Here is a 12411-nt window from a genome sequence, read left to right as displayed (position 1 = left end):
CATTGGAGAAGGAAATGGCAACCCACTCCAGTGTTCTTGCCTGGAGAATCCCAAGGATGGTGGGCTGCCGTCTATGGGGTCACACAGAGTTGGACAGGACTGAAGTGACTTAGCAACAGTGGTAGCAGCAGCAGCAGGAGCTTGGGGAAGGGGAATGGGAAAGATTATTTAACAGCTAGTTTCAGTTTGAGAAGGTAAAAAAAAGTTGTGGCAATGGATAGTGGTGAGTGTTATACAATGATGTGAATGTAGCACTGAAGTGAACATAGTTTTTAAGTGGTTAAAGGGTAAATTGTATGTAACGCATATTTTACCACAGAAAAAATGCTACTTTGGACACAGTATAGGGAAACAAAGTAATGAAAAACAGGAGACCCAAACTGAGAGACATGGAAGGGAGACCACAATTGTCTGCTTGCTCTCAGATCTGTGCGTGACCTTCCGTGTCCTGAATCTCAGGGGTTGACATCTCAAAACTGTATTCCCCAAAGTCCCTGTCCCACTGGTGTCCTCCGCTGTTGGATTCTGTCAGTGGGTGTGCCAGGCAGAAGACTGGATGGGAGGAGGATCTTTCTCCTCTGCTTTCTCTAGTTTTGTGGTATGTCCATGTGGCTCCATCTCCCTGAAGGTCCCTGTTTCTGTAGGGTAGACCTGCCATGGTTCTAGACGGCCTCAGCATTTGCATTTTGGTAAGACCATTTCCTTGATGTTTCTGTACAGTACAAGGAGTAATGATAGTTTTTAAGATTATGATCCTAACTCTGAGATTACCTCATTATCTTCTGTTGGGCTTTCAGATATCCTAAAACATTTATAACGAATTCCCCCTATACCTTAGTCTGTTCAGGCTGCCTGAACAAAAATAATATAAACTGGGTGGACTGGAAACAACAAGCATTTATTTCTCACAGTTCCCGGGGCTGGGAAGCCCAAGATTGTGTTGCTGGTAGACTTGGCACTAGATGTGGGTCCCCTTTATAGATGGCACGGTGTTTCTGCTGTAACCCCATGTGGTGGAAGGGACAAGCTACCCCCCTGGGGTCTCTTTAATAAGATGCTAATCTCCTTCATGAGGCTCTGTCCTCCTGACCTAATCACTGCCCCAAGGCCTCACCTCCCAACACCACCACCCTGGCAGTTAGGGTTTCAACATACGAATTTGGGGAGAATACAAATATTCAGACCATGGCACCATATTAAATTTCCTCTGTTGAACTACTTGGTATTGATTCTATTTTCCTGACTGATTCAGTCTAGCACACATCCAATCAGTTTGTGGAGGAGAGAATGGAGAAAAATCAACAGATAATGGCTGAAAGTTCTCCCAAACAGGCAAAAGGTATGAACACTCAAATTCAGGAAGCTCAGTACATTTCTTTGAAAAATTCACAGTTGGATACATGGCAATGAATCCAGAGAACACCAAAGACAATGAGAGGCTCTTGACACCAACCATATAGGAAAGATATATCACATATAGAGGGAAACAATTAGAATGACTGCTGATATTTCAATAGAAAACAATAGTATAATATATTCAGAATGCTGAAATAACTGCCCATCTAAAATAAACAAAAGTATCCTTCAAGGTCAAAGGCAAATTAAAGATATTTTTCACCTCAAAAAATTAAGTTTAACAACAATGGCCCCTGAGAAAGAGAACTTCTAAAGGATATCTTTGAAAAATGACAATGATAATGACAAGGAAGGTCTAAATTACCCAAAACAGTACATAGTGACACATGTGTGTAAATCTAAACTAACACTGACTGTAAGACACAATAATAGACAAAAATGAACTATAATAATCAAAAGTAGAATGCTAGAATTTAAAATGTTCTTAAGTTCCTCATATAAAGAGGCAGTTAAAATATTAATTATAAATTTAGGCTTTAAGATATCCATGTCAAACACTTAAACATTAGACCCTAAAAATATCATGCATAACTTTCAAAATATTAAAAGAGAAAAACTGATGTTAACAAACTCAATCAAAAAACTCTGGAAAGGAGAATAAAGGAAGCCTTTAAAAAAGAAGAACCAGAAAGCATAAAATACCCTGTGAAAAGGAACATGAATATGCCAATAATCACAATAATTGTAAATGGACCAAACTTACCATGAAAAGACAGAAACTGGTAGCTCACAGCTGTTTGCAAGAGATTCACATAAACTATAGACAGAGATAGACTGTAAATAAAATAATGGTACCGTGTACCATTCAACAAAAGAAAGTGATGTGACAAGATTAATATCAGGCACAAAGTACTCAAAGGAAAATTATTTATTAGAGGTAAAGAGGGTTACTACATAATAATCAAAGACTTAATTCACCAAGAAAATATAAAAGCTCAAAACAGAAGCCTAGAATACATGAAATAACTGAAAGAAATACAAAGAAAAAGGGAAAAAGTCACAATTTTAGTGGGAGATTTTAACACAGTTTGTCAGTGTTTTTTTTTTTTTTTGGTTCAAGTACAGAGAAAAGTTCTTAAGAATAAATAAGATTTAAACAACTCTAATCCATTTGGAGCTTCTTTTTGTGTGTGGTGTCAGGGAGTGTTCTAATTTCATTGTTTTACACGTAGCTGTCCAGTTTTCCCAGCACCACTTATTGAAGAGACTATCTTTTCTCCATTGTATATTTCTGCCTCCTTTGTCATAGGTTAGGTGACCACAGGTGTGTGGGTTTATTTCTGGGCTTTTTTATCCTGATCCATTGTTCTATATTTTTAGTTTTGTGCAAGTAGCATACTATCTTGATTTCTACAGCTCTGTAGTATAGTCTGAAGTCAAGTAGCCTGATTCCTCCAGCTCTGTTTTTCTTTCTCAAGATTGCTGTGGCCATTTGGTGTCTTTTGTGTTTCCATACAAATTATAAACTTTCTGTTTTAATTCTGTGGAAAATGCCATTGGTAGTTTGATAAGAATTGCGCTGAATCTATAGATCGCTTTGGGGAGTATAGTCATTTCACAGTATTGATTCTTCCAATTCACAAATATCGTATTCTCTCCATCTGTGTCATCTGTTTGTACTGAATGGATATCCTGAAGTACACATGAAATCTTGTATCTAACAACAAATAACCTTCCCAAGTGTACATGAAAGTCAAAGTGTTAGTTGCTCAGTCATGTCTGACTCTTTACAACCCTATGGACTATAGTCCAGGAGGCTACTCTGTTCATGGAATTCTTCAGGTAAGAATACTATAGTGGGTAGCCATTCCCTTCTCCAGGGGATCTTCCTGACCCAGGGATCGAATCCAGGTCTCCTGCATTGCTGGCAGATTCTTTACTGTCCGAGCCACCAGAGAAGCCTGAACGTACATGACTGCCATGTAATTAAGTAAGAAGACAACTACTAGATAAATTTTTAAAAACCTATAGTATCAGATACTTTAAAAGGAACTGCTAAACAGTTCAAGGGCCAAAGAAAAAATGCAATGACTTTTTAAAAATAGACTTAAAACTGAATAATAATGAAAATATCTCTCATGAAAATTTACTGGATACAGCTAAAGCAGTAAACAAAGGAAAACATATAGCCTAAAATTTTTATCTTAGAATGGAAGAAAGGCTAAAAATTATGTAATTACAAAATAAAAGCAAAGATTGTAGAAAAAAGGAAGAGTTGAAATTAAAGACATTACAGAAAAAGAATAAGACAGATTAGAGAATGATAAATACAACAGTTCTTCAAAGATAATTTTTTTAATACATAAGCCCCTATTAAGACTGATCAATAAAACCAACAAAACAGAAGATACAAATGAGCAATACTAAGGTTGAAAAGACTAACAAATTACAGCAGAGACTAAAAAGATCATAAAATGATAAATTTTTATCAAAAAACTTAAAAATTAGACTAAGTGGACTAATTTAGACTACTTAGACTAATATTAGAGGGGAAAAAAAACCAAAAATAAAAGTTAGTTTTTTGGAATGTTTGCATTAATGTGCTTTCATACTATAACTCCTAAAACTCAATTCTTCACTCATATAATAACTAAGGGGACTATGTTAAGTTCTTAAGTACCAGAAAATCACTCTAAGTATCTTTTAATACTTTAGAGGTAATGACCAAATTTATCAGCAGAAGGGGCTAGAAACTCAAAGGATAAGTGCTTCATAAGTGAACATAAGCACATTTCCTTTTCCCATATAACACAAAAAATAATCAACCTAACTGTTAACTTTTCCAAAAGATAGGGAGAGAACACCATTTCTCAATGCAATGAAAATGCCATTTGCCCATGATATAAAACACACTAAGAAAGTAGCAGATGGTTTTACTCAAAATTGAGCAATATTTTAATACTGTGATTCTCACTTTTCAAAACACACATCGTGTATTTTCTGCAGAATGTTATGGAAAGACTCTTCCCTTTATACACTCCCTTCTGCCAAGCTGTTTAAACTCCACTGCATGCATATGGTTTACATTAGATTCAAAAGTAGCTCCTGCCTGTGATGGAAGGGGAATCCTGGAATGCCAGCGGGGCAGAACATGTGTGTCTCCATAGAGCATCCCAGAGAGATCTCAACAGATAAGCCAGAGGACATTATCTTCCCATTAAAAGTCCTTCAAAATCCACATTCTTACTGTGTCTTCCAGATCCTTCCTGACCCCTCTAAACTCAGTCTACTTTCTTTTTCATCTCTCACACCAACCACAGCCTCAGCTGTCTTCTGACAAGTCTTAGAACAACACTGTTCCTGACTTTAATTTGTTGTAGAGAATATTCTCCTGGAATGATTATGAAAGTCATAAAGCCTTGCTGGTCAAAAGTAGCCTACAGAAAAGTGAGTCTTCCATATAAAACCACCTTTCAGAGACAGCAGGCTGAAGCACTAGACAAGTTCTAACTATCTACTTTCTCAAAGAACTTTAAAACACAAACTGACAGAAACCTCTGGTCTCAGTTCACTACAGACCAGATGAACTGGTCACATATCCCTCCAGCTTTTCACTAACACAGGCAACAAAGTTTGGTTTAAAACAGACCTTGTCCAGTGATACGTATGGTCTGCTTTGAATAAACCATAATTAGTGTTTTGTTCCCTTCAATTTGCTTAAAAATGTTTTGCAGAGAAGGGGGAAAAGGTCTACTTATGTACTTCTATCTATGTATCCTGCTTTCCACCACTCATTTTCTCATTCTGTAATTACTGCGATAAAAGCATGTGCTTACATACTAGAACCGAAAGAAAGGCTATCATTTCCTAGAAACTTAAAACATTATTTTAAGTTTTAGCATAAACCTATAAACGTCAGCATTGACAGCTGTAAAATGGAATAATCACGCATGTCTGAACTAACTCTCAGAGTTGACCTAAGTATCAAATGAGCTGTATGAGGAAACGATGCTTTGTAAATTGTGATACAGGACAACTCGCCTCCTTTGTCAAGGATGCAAGGTGAGTTATAGTTTTGGCCACACAACTGCCTGTTCCAATTAGTAAGGGATAGTTTCTGAGTAAGAAATCACAAACTGAGGTGTCTGCAGGGACAAAGGAGGTAAAATGTGTGAGTGAAGCACATGTGGATGAAATAAATGCACGGAGTTTAGAGGAACTGTGGCAAAGTTGAGGGCAGTGTTTCCCACCCAAAACGCACAGCTACATCCCAGCTGCAGGTCTGGCAGACACAAGCCCTGCCTTGCCTGGTCCCCTTGTTTTTCAACAGAAGCAAAGACTCTGGGAATTCACTTAAAATTTACAAAATTTAAACTATTTGGTAATAGTTGTAAAGTATTCATTATTTTAAAATACAAAGCTGACCCAAATAAATATATCAAATTCAGCCTTTAGGCTATCAGCCTATAACTTCTACAGGAGGTTTGTTTTGTGTTCTTTGTTAAAAATGACCAACCAACAAGAACCTCTCCACCTGGTATAATCACCCTGAGACATCAGGAAAACTAGATTATAACAGTGGCAAGCATTTTTCCGATTGTTCATCAGTGCCAAGTACCCACTGGGCTTCTACTTTTACATGTATTACATCATTTAACTTTAACACTTATGAGAAGCCCTTCAGAAAGGCATTATTACTGTGTCCCCATTTTCAGAAAAGAAGACTGAGGATTAGACTTTTTAAGGTCATAATGCTGGTAAATGGCAGAGTCAAGAAACAAACCAGGACAAAGTCCATGGTAGAACTTTGATGTTCAGTGGTAGATGATTTCAGTTCTAAAGAGTAATGCTTCCCAATTGGAGGTTCCTAAATCCCTGTGTGTCCTTAAAGTGGTATGGGGTCTTCGGTGAATTAGTTTTAAAGTGTAATGGAAATCTGTTTACCCTCTAATGGATAACTTTTTTTTAAAAAAATTTATTTATTTATATGGCTGCACCAGGTCTTAGTTGCAGCACATGGGATCTTCACTTGTGGCACAGAAACTTAGTTACGCCAGGTGGGATCTAGTTACCTGACCAGAGATCAAACCCAGGAGGGCAGTCTTAGCCACTGGACCACCAGGGAAGTCCCTATAATGGATAATGGAGTTAATCTTTCAAATTATCAATCCAGGGAAAAAACTAAACAAGAGACCCTCATTTGAAAAAAAAGGGGGGGGGGGAGTAAATAGTTTAGAGCACTGACACTGCAGAAATTATTAAAGTGATAAAACATTTTTACAGCAAAATTTTACATAATTTGCATCCATATAGTCTAAAGTATATTTGTACTTTCAAATATTTATCACCCTATTAGTAGTAACTAATGGACCTTCAAATAGTTTGGATCTGACAGGCAAAAGTTATTTTTCAAAGAATATTTGCACAAAAAATATTAGGCTGTAAAGAGAAAATTTTAAAAAGGAAGTGCAGGACAGTGGTACTCCTTGTATGACTGACCAAAATATCTTCAAATAGATATAGTCTGGTATTAAAGATCACCAGATTGAATCTTTTAATGTACACTTTTTTGTTCCCAACAATAATAAAAAAAGACTAAGACAAATGAGAGTAATTTTTCACACACTAGATATCACATGAATAGACACATAAAAAACAAGTTATCTTTGAGATCTCATACATCTCTAAATTTTCCCATTTGAAAACAATTATCTTTTACAGTGTAATAAAAATCAATATGGCATGAATAACATGCACTGTCATTTATCTGTCAAAATTGAGCACTTAGGCTCCTGCAAATCCAGAAAACTGGTCAACTTTATCACCTACCTTTAGCAAAGCTTGAAAATAACTCTTTCAGATATCATGACAAAGAGTAAATTCCAGGCTGCAGCTGTGTTCCTGGGTCTGTAACACACAACAAAACTCAGTGTTACAGGTTTAAGCATCAAGCATCTGGGAAAAGTGTTTAGAAGCTAAACATAGAAACACTGAGGTAGTATAACAGGACAGTAATTTATTACTCAGGTTTAATTAAGCGACTAAAAGGGAACACCACACATCCTATGAAGGCATAAAGTAACTCTGAAGTTATTGGATCAATGAGAAATACAAAAAAATAAATAAATAAAAGGCTTTAAGAAAACCCATTCAATCACCAAGAAAACTCAAATCCGTGAGGATTCTTGGGGTTTTCCAATTTAAAACAACAAAAAAATATTTTTAGTGCCATTACAACGTCTATTTCAAAGCTTACAACCATCATCCCAATAATAGTAAAATATTATTAATTTTTTTAAATTTCTCACAGAAAAATTCTAGCAAGGTTCAAATAGAAACTATTACAGAACAGAGCTGTTGGTGAACAAGTCGAAACGACATCGTTGCTGGGAGGATTGCTCTACTTCTTAGTAACGACCGCAATGTTCTTTCTTGTCTGCCCTTTCCCCTTAAAAAGGAAACTTTACAGATGCGTCTGGCGGGGAATGGACCCCAGCTTCACCGACCTGCTCCAGATAAATCAGTCCTGAGCAGGACGTCCCTCGGGTGGACCAAGCGCGGCGCGGGCCTCAGGTGCCCCGAAACCGCCGGGACTAGGCGCGCGGTCCCCGCGAGTCCCTCTCGCGTTCCCGGTCCGATTCCCGGCGCGCACCCCACACCACCTGTAGCCAGGGAAGTGATGCCGCCTGACCCGGGGCTCCGAGCCGCTGAAGCCCAGGACCCCTACCTGGGCCGGAAGCGAGCGTCTCCATCCTCCCCTTGGGGGCGCAGGTTGGGGGCGCGCCTGGGCGGGGCGGGGCGCTAAAGAGGGAGCGGCCACGGGGCGGGGCACTCGAGGGGGCGGCCCCTCTCCAGGTTCTCAAGTGCTGTTCCTCCTCCCACCCCGGCGCGTCGCCGCCCTCGGTGCCCGCCGGAAAAGAGGCCGCTCCGTCCGCCCCGCGCACCTCGCAGGGCCCAAGTCTGGCGGTCAAGCCTGGGACTAGGTCACGCCTCCCTGGTCTGTAGCCCGGGGGCAAGGGAGGGGACCCACCAGATCCTTGAACACCTCCCTCGGACAGACCCACTGTCCTGAAGCAATTTCTCCTCGCAATGAGCGGTGTCTTCCCCCAAACTCCGTGGGGCTCATGGCACAAGATGTCATCTCTAGGCCAGCGGGCTCTGATCCCGAAAGTGAGAAGAAAAGTAGGTACTGAGATATCCCTGCGGATACCAGTTCACTTCATCGGCCTGCCAAAGTGGGGCTCGCTTCACCTGCCAAAGTGAAGTCGTTAACCACCAGTCCTCTAACTGGTCATCCCTGACACCTGTATGACCAGGTTCCCTGAACAGCCTCAGGTGACATTTTGGGCGTGGTTATGCCTTCCTCCCCTTCAAAAAGTGAGACCCACAATCAAAATGTCATTTAATTGTGTTGATAATCTAAATTGGTCTATCATTTGTGATGTCTAAGAAGAATTCTAGAAAAGGTCAGTTCAATTCAGTTCAGTCGCTCAGTCGTGTCCGACTCTTTGCGACCCCCTGAATCGCAGCACGCCAGGCCTCCCTGTCCATCACCAACTCCCAGAGTTCATTGAGACTCACGCCCATGGAGTCAGTGATGCCATCCAGCCATCTCATCCTCTGTCGTCCCCTTCTCCTCTTGCCCCCAATCCCTCCCAGCATCAGAGTCTTTTCCAATGAGTCAACTCTTTGCATGAGGTGGCCAAAGTACTGGAGTTTCAGTTTTAGCATCAGTCCTTCCAAAGAAATCCCAGGGCTGATCTCCTTCAGAATGGACTGGTTGGATCTCCTTGCAGTCCAAGGGACTCTCAAGAGTCTTCTCCAACACTACAGTTCAAAAGCATCAATTCTTCGGCACTCAGCTTTCTTCATAGTCCAAGTCCAACTCTGACATCCATACGTGAGCACTGGAAAAACCATAGCATTGACTAGATGGACCTTTGTTGGCAAAGTAATGTCGCTGCTTTTCAATATGCTATCTAGGTTGGTCATAGCTTTCCTTCCAAGGAGTAAGCGTCTTTTAATTTCATGGCTGCAGTCACCATCTGCAGTGATTTTGGAGCCCCCAAAAATAAAGTCTGACATTGTTTCCACTGTTTCCCCATGTATTTCCCATGAAGTGATGGAACCAGATGCCATGATCTTAGTTTTCTGAATGTTTTCAGAAACATTTTTCTGAAAAGTCAACTTTTTCACTCTCCTCTTTCACTTTCATCAAGGGGCTTTTGAGTTCCTCTTCACTTTCTGCCATAAGGGTGGTGTCATCTGCATATCTGAGGTTATTGGTATTTCTCCCCGCAATCTTGATTCCAGCTTGTGCTTCTTCCAGCCCAGTGTTTCTCATGATGTACTCTGCATAGAAGTTAAATAAGCAGGGTGACAATATACAGCCTTGATGTACTCCTTTTCCTATTTGGAACCAGTCTGTTGTTCCATGTCCAGTTCTAACTGTTGCTTCCTGACCTGCATACAGGTTTCTCAAGAGACAGGACAGAAGAGTCCTAAATCAATGCATTTGTCTTAAGAAAAAAGTATGATCATTTGCTGCTACTGCTGCTGCTAAGTCGCTTCAGTCGTGTCCGACTCTGTGCGACCCCATAGACGGAAGCCCACCAGGCTCCCCTGTCCCTGGGATTCTCCAGGCCAGAACACTGGAGTGGGTTGCCATTTCCTTCTCCAATGCATGAAAGTGAAAAGTGAATGCGAAGCCGTTCAGTCATGTCTGACTCGCAGCGACCCCAGGGACTGCAGCCTAAGGGGCTCCTCTGTCCATGGGATTTTCCAGGCAAGAGTACTGGAGTGGGTTGCCATGATCGTTTGAGTAGATGTCAAAAAGGCATTCAGCATTTTCAAGATCCTTCCTCATAAAATATCTTTGAAATCCAAAACTTAAACAGTGGGTTTTTCTCAAAATATCATATATCTCATCTAATATGTAGTATCTTGGAATATTGAGAATATCGTATCAGTACTAACACTATAAAAAAGATTCACGTTTTCAAGTTCTTTCTTTAAAAGAATATATTATACCAAATATATTATTTAACTTAAGAATTAATAGGGAGTAAGCAAATGGCCATATACAAAATTGTAAGAGGCCAACAATGACCAATTAAAATATAATGGAAAAATGAATCTTGTTCACAATAGCAACAAAGACCATAAAATAACTGGGAATGATAAAAAGTGAGAAATGGGGGAGATCTGAGAAAGGAAAATGCAGGACTATCACCTTGGAGGATTTCATGTATAAATTATTTTATTAATTGAAGAGACATAGGATATCCTTAAGTGAGAAGACAGAATTTTAAATACATAATTAATACCTCCCAAACTGAGACAAAATATTCTGAAATTCATCTGAGAAACTACAAGCTAGAATAGCTAAGACTAGTAGTCCTCAGACTATAGTCTGAGAGCATCTGGGGTCCCAGAAACCCTTTCAAGGGGTCACAGAATTTAAGTTGTTTTCAAAACAATATTGAGACTTGTTTTTAACTCTTTTTTACTCCCATTCTTAAACACATATACAATGAAGTTTTCCAGTGGTTGCATAATATGTGATATCACAACAGATTGAATGCAGAAGCAGAAATGTCTTCTATCACACAAAACATTAAAGGAATTTACATGAATGTAAAACAGTGTTATTTCTCCTACTAAATTTCCTTTGTTTTGGAAAATATAATTATTTTTCATTAAAAATGTTATTTACATTAACATGTAATGAGTTTCCTAGTGTTTTAAAATTAATTTAGAAACAAATATTTATTTTCTTAGTTTTAATTTCTGATATGGTATATTTCAGTGACTATAACACAAAATCTCTTTGGAATTCTCAGTGATTTTCAGAGTGTAAAGGAGAGTTCAAAACCACAAAAAGTTTGACTACTGTCTGATAACAATGAAAGAAACACATTATTGAACTATAATAATTAAGAATGTGGCACTAACACCAGAATAGAACAGTGTGTCTAAGCCAATCAGCATGGACAGGCACACCACCACTCCTCCCCGCCCCTACTCCGTGAGTGTGTTTTTGTGATAAGAACTGGTTGCATAATTATTTTCTAGGAAAATTGAATTTGGCCAATTGAGGGTTTTGTTTTGGCAGAGTAGAATTGAAATGTTTGGGAAAAGACTCTAGGGAAAGAACTGAGAGATCCCGGAGCCATTTGATTACGTTTTGCTAGAGGGTGAAAGAACAGAACCATTTCTGCCTCTGTTAGGAAGCCTTCAGTAAAACCACAGGAGGGATGGTGTGCGTTGGAGATAAGAGGAAGTATTAAGTCTAGCCTCAAGGTGACTCACATACTGGTCATCTACTAGCTAGAGAACTGTGGTCCCAGAAACAGAACAGAAATACAGAAGGAGATGTGGATTTGGGGTGGAAACAATGAATTCTAAATTTCATGTAGTGTGTCTAACATGTAATTGTTAGGCATCAGTTACAGCTGTTTTAGAATGTTCAGAGCTCTCCTTTTAGAATAGATTTATGTTCACTTTAGCTCCAGAAAGTGAGCCCTGTGTTTCCTGTGTTACTTTGTTCTGCTCAAAAGCTCTTTTTACTGCTTTCATTTTCTGCCATCTCACAATATGTTCTCTACTGTTATTTTTACCTGTATTTTCCCCAGTTTATCCAGGAGATGCTCCTCCTCTCTTGCCAGAGGTTTAGGGGAGTTTATTTCTAATCAGGACCAAGATACAAAGAGCTGTGGCTCAGGGTACAATGTCGTCTTTATTACTCTCAAAAGAGGCTATGCAGGCTAATAAACATGAACTAGAGAGGAAAAAGTGGGAGGTGGGGATTAAAGAATGAAACCACCTCTTCTCTCTGATTCCAGTTTTAAGCCACCTGTCCAGTGCTGGGCAAAGGAAAGCAGGAACTGAATGGACTTGCCGGAAGCTGACACCACCTTGTAAGCCAACAGCACCGTGTAAGTGAACCCAGCACAGCTGGTGCAGGGATTCAGGAGAGCAAACTAGAGAGGGAACAGGGTTCATCCTTGCTTTTGTTACAGGAAGGGGGACCCCTTCCAGGGCCTCAGAGTGAGC

At 39.6% G+C, this 12411-nt stretch overlaps 1 protein-coding gene across 6 annotated transcripts in view; it reads right to left on the bottom strand.

Annotated features, from left to right (window-relative positions):
- The window catches only part of MYO3A (myosin IIIA), a 169853-nt gene extending 161661 nt beyond the window's left edge, over positions 1-8192 (bottom strand). For 2 of the 6 annotated variants that reach the window (XM_059892919.1, XM_025000993.2), the window contains exons 1-2: positions 7863-8167; positions 7186-7263 (exon numbers count right to left, since the gene is read on the bottom strand). The gene's annotated coding sequence lies outside the window, so the exon portion shown is untranslated. Of the gene's footprint in view, positions 1-7185; positions 7264-7862 lie in introns of all 6 variants that reach the window. The other 4 variants (XM_059892921.1, XM_059892920.1, XM_059892918.1 and 1 more) reach the window with 4 other exon arrangements.
- Positions 8193-12411: the final 4219 nt, after the last annotated feature.

This window comes from Bos taurus, chromosome 13 (genome assembly GCF_002263795.3).
Source record: "Bos taurus isolate L1 Dominette 01449 registration number 42190680 breed Hereford chromosome 13, ARS-UCD2.0, whole genome shotgun sequence".
Classification (NCBI taxonomy): Eukaryota; Metazoa; Chordata; class Mammalia; order Artiodactyla; family Bovidae; genus Bos; species Bos taurus.
Note: the sequence above shows the minus strand (reverse complement) of the source record. Positions and strands in the feature narration are given on the sequence as shown.